This window comes from Gymnodraco acuticeps, unplaced genomic scaffold (genome assembly GCF_902827175.1).
Source record: "Gymnodraco acuticeps unplaced genomic scaffold, fGymAcu1.1, whole genome shotgun sequence".
Lineage (NCBI taxonomy): Eukaryota > Metazoa > Chordata > Actinopteri > Perciformes > Bathydraconidae > Gymnodraco > Gymnodraco acuticeps.
Window position 1 is genome coordinate 2510588 of NW_022991180.1, and position 5104 is coordinate 2515691.

Sequence of the window (5104 nt, forward strand, 5' to 3'; positions counted from 1 at the left end):
AATAGGATCCCTATAAAGTATATTCATTACTCGTTATTCTCTACTAATAGTTAATTAAAGACTGTATATAATGACTATTTTGCACATCCCTTTCAAGATTTCAAGATTTTCTAAGGTTTATTGACATATCATATAGGCCTACACAACTATGGTGTAGTTATGCATTGAATGAAAAACTTGGGTCGCAGGTTCCTCAATAGTGCATTACAAGACATCTATCAATATTTGTGCATACCTCCAGCAATGTTAACTATGTTGAAGCACTTATTTTAACTGATATTATACATAATGTATTATACTCTTATAAGATGTATGTAGATATTTCATCTCCGACCTTGTCAGGTCAATTGAACAACCAATAAATAAAGAACACAGAATTGTTGAATATAAAACACAGAATTTGTGTGATTATACTAAATAATTTACAAATAAACACCACTGCATATTTAACTGTTACACATGCTGATGTAACGCAAATGTTCCAACTTGAGATCAATAAAGTATATCTTATCTTAAGCTGATCGATGGCTACTGCCATATTTGCAAAATGTGCCTCTGAACCTTAACAAGTGCATGTTTCAGGCTTTTCAATTAATGTAATGTAATGTTATCAATTAACAACAGGGGTCACAAACATAAGACCAGCTGTTAAATAAAGCTCTTCTGACCTTAGTTGGCATGTGTGTATATATATATTAATGCTGCCCATTATGGGCACAAGCAATTTTCACCCATTTATTAATTATATGTTTTAAATGTGAGTGTTTCCTATCCCCTAAACCTCCAGGGATGTACACAGTTTAATACTGGCAACTTCTTATTATGGGAAATACGAAAACGTCTTTTAAAACTACAACTCCCAGTAGAGACGTGCCATAGATACAGAACATGTTGCGAAACAGAATAGCCAGCATTTGTAGTTCTGGGGACGGGGTGGGGGAGGGGGGGGACGCGGTGGACCCGTTCAAATCCAGTTTTGGACAGTCTGCCGTGATTCCATCCCATTTCAAGTGCTGTTCGAGACTCGGCGTAACCCTCGGAGCACACTCTCCAATCACAGAGCTTGAGGACTATCACGGGGTTTGTCAAACAGAGCACATGGTGTAGTCCAAACGATAGCTGGGGATTCTGGGTAGTGTAGTGTCTTCTGCCATCCTTTACTCCGAAAAAACATTTGTTTCTCCGAATCGAAGGGGAAAAATACAAAAGCATTGCACACAATTTAAACCAATCAATGTTGTGTAATTAACAAGGATAATCTGGTGTTTTTTAGTCGATGAGTAGTGCAGATATCACTGTAAAATCAATCGACAGTAAGGGGAATACTTACTTCCGGGTGTACAATTCTCCGTTATCCAATGAGAATGGACGCTCACATTGCCTTTAAGGGCAGTCGACACAAACGAACGCCGTGCTTCCATGAGCGTCCATAGAAGCATATGGACATCCCGGAAAGCTGAAAATGGACGCTAAGGGCCCCCCCCTTGCGTTGAAAATGGACGCTAAGGCCCCCCCCCCTTGCGTTGGAAAAAGCCGACAGGGGACTTGACATAACGTCAACATAGGCCGACCTGGGAGTGAGGATGTGTTGCCTCGTGAGGACAGACAATACGACCACAATATCGTATATTAACCGCCAAGGGGGTTTGCGTTCTCTCCAGTTACACACACTGGCGCGCAAACTGATCCTATGGAGCGGTAGACGTCTCCTCTCTCTGAGAGCGACGCACGTACCGGGAGTGATGAACCTCGGGGCAGATCTACTGTCCAGAGGTATACCACTTTATGCAGACTGGACTCTACATCCAAGGATTGTGAGCCAGCTGTGGGTGCGTTACAGCAGAGCCGCGGTGGATCTGTTCGCATCGAAAGACAACGCTCAGTGTCAGCTGTTCTTTTCGATGCGCGATCTAAATGCACCGTTAGGCGTGGATGCACTCGCGCACGATTGGCCCCCGGGCCTTCTGTACGCGTTCCCACCCCTGGCTCTGATACCCCCAACTCTGGCCAGAGTGAGAGAGCAACGCCACACACTTATCCTGATAGCTCCGCACTGGCCAGCTATGTACTGGCCAGCGGAGATATATCAGCTGCTGTGCGGGCAGCCATGGCAGCTCCCACTACGCAGGGACATACTGTCCCAAGCGGGGGGGGCGATCTTTCAGCCACACCCAGAGCGCTTGGCTCTATGGGCCTGGCCCGTGAGTGGTACAATCTAAATACAGTGTGACATGAAGCTGACCCTGGCAGCTGCCAAGCGAGCCAGTGGCACTCATGCACTATCTGTACAGTCTTCATGCACTCAGTTCGCCCCAGGGCAAACAGAGTGTGGTTGAAGCCCAACCCTACCTTTATCTTAAGGCGGTTGATTCAGGTACCACATTTGACATTGAGGCATCCTCTCACTTTTGTCCGCCTCTTAACAGGCTGGACGTTCTGCTCCCAGTGTGACTCAAGCAGTGCTGGGCACCTGGTTGAGTCAGAGCTCTACCTGTTAAGTTCTGGTTGGTTTGGTGATTTTCGAGATAAGCTCGTCTGACAATACGGGAGCTACAATTTCCCATAGTGAGACATCGAACGGAGTGTTATGAATGAGAACTATAGGTTACTTACGTAACCCCAGTTCTCAGAGTAACATGAAGTGAGATGTCTCACCAGACGGCCCTCCTTGCTATGGTGAAGCGAGAAGAGGTGCTTATTTTGAATGACGCATGCGTCGTGGCGCAAGCTACTTATAGGGGGTGAATTCCCTGACACTGACGTCAAGATCACCAGCCAATCAGGATTGGCGTAATGAGATTGATGCTTCTGTTTGCTCCGCGATGAGGCGCATCCCATAGTGAGACATCTCACTTCATGTTACTCTGAGAACTGGGGTTACGTAAGTAACCTATAGTTTTCACCCACGCTAACTTTACATGGAAGCTGCCGCATATACAAGTTATCCTGGCGAGACCTCAAATCATCTTCGTAATATCTATCAAACTATAGATCCTACACATCCACTGGACGTGGATTCTAAAAGTACAATATACACTTCTCGCTAGAAATCTAATCAAAAAGCATTTTAATGGCCAAACTATTCTACAATTTAGGATTTTCCAGAGAGGGTTATTTGTGAATAAACGGGAGCATGTTGTTTCTTACACGACCACTAGAGGTGCTACACTTTAAAACGTGGCTATGGGTCGTAATCTAAGGTGCTTAAACAATCGACCTATTTGGTCGTTTTTTGTAGGAGGACCGGCTGTACATTTTGAGTTTGATTTAATCTGACAAAACATCAACATTTCCCAACTAAATGAAAAATGCATGACCAGATTCAAATCGTGGTTCCCATCTGTTATTTACAAAGGGTTGTGGCAGCACATCTGCTTTAAAATAACTCAATGAGGTGCCTTTACGCCTGTTTCTAATCTCTGAGCGAAGATTAAGAGTGTACATTTAAACAGTTTGGTGTGGGAAAGCTGGTATATGTTCAGGTAGGCAGCTACTGCATCTCTGTTAACTTCTGTTTTGGTCGATAGTGTCTTTATAATAAAGACTTAATAACTTGATAACTCGATCAAAGATGATATTTCCCTCTGAGTGAGGTAGAAGTATTACATATTTAAGGACAGTACCCTGAAAACTGCTTTACTTCACATAGGCCTATTTAATTTAAATGATGTCGGGAGATGCGTACACTTTTGAAGTCTCATTGTCGCCCTGAGGTGCTGCAGAATATCACCAGTGAAAGGTGGAGCAGTGTCGATAGAGCGTGGTTTAGCGGTCATTAATCATACGAGCGGACAGTCTCAGATTCTGAGTTAGACAGGTCTGAGCCACTGAACAACATCCTTGACCCGATCTCTGCTTTTCATTTTCGTGATTTAGAAAAATAATTATAATTTGTTTCTGCGCACACTTGATGCAGGTTTTTCTTGCATCTTCATGGCCGAAACATATAGTGTGGATACATTTTGATTGATTGATTAATAGCTAAAAGAAGACATGTGTTTCTTCCTCTGACAGGACCCCAAATTACAAAGGGCAGTGTCCCAATTTAGCTTTTCTGACGTTATTGGCGCCTAAATCAGTGTGAGGCCTAAAGCAATGTTGTTCTTAGATTGGGTCGTGACCTCAAGGTGGGTCACAGGAAGATTAATATGGATTATTTTCGAGTGGTTAGTATCCGCAACAAAGATGGAAGTGGCAAATACAGTTCTCATGTTGTCAAAAGAAGTCTATGTTAGAGAGACATAAAGAAAGTTGATTAAAGAAAGGAGTTGTCACTTGAGTTTGGAACTGGTGATACTTTCCTGTCCCCTTTCCATTATTATCTGTCAGTCTGCATCTTTCTTCCGTCTGTTTGCTCTCCTGATGCTTTCATGTTTCTATCTTTCAGTGTTTATTCAAAGTGTGTTGGACCTAAAGGCCTCCACACTCCAAGTGTTAAAGCTCAGCCTTCCGTCTAAGCATATACACTTTGGCAAATAAAGAAGATGAATGTGTACAAATCTGAAAGCAAACAGCTGAGATTGTCAGCACCACGGGAACACGATCTGGGCCGAGTGAATGATGATGTCGCTTAGCTGGCTGACAGATCACTTAGCAAGCTTGAGGAGTCTGCGTTCAGATTCTCCGCTCCTCTCTCCTCCTCTCCAGGGACGCAGCGTTCGTCCAGAGCCATTTTTCAGCCAATTTATTTCTTGATGTGGTCTAACCTGGGGCAACTCCCGCTGGGGAGGCTTTATGTGGTGATTAATGACGGGTATTTAGCCCAGGTACCTGAGGGAGCTGTAGCCCATCTGCACAACACTGACAGGTACAACACTCCAGGAGCAGACAGGACAGGACAGGCCGGCAGCAGACTGCAGAGTGGCAGGCCGGCGTGATGGGGGGTGTCACTGTGTCACCATAACCATACATGTAACACAGTTTATTATCAAGTGGTTGACGTCTTGTTTAAACAGCTAGATTATGATACAATGCAACTATACTTTATTGTCAAGTTCAAAAGTCTTGTTTTTGCATTACTGCAGCTCCATTTGCAGCATCAACAATATTTAAGACAAGGAAACAGACATTAAAAATGACATTACAATCACCAAAGACAATATTT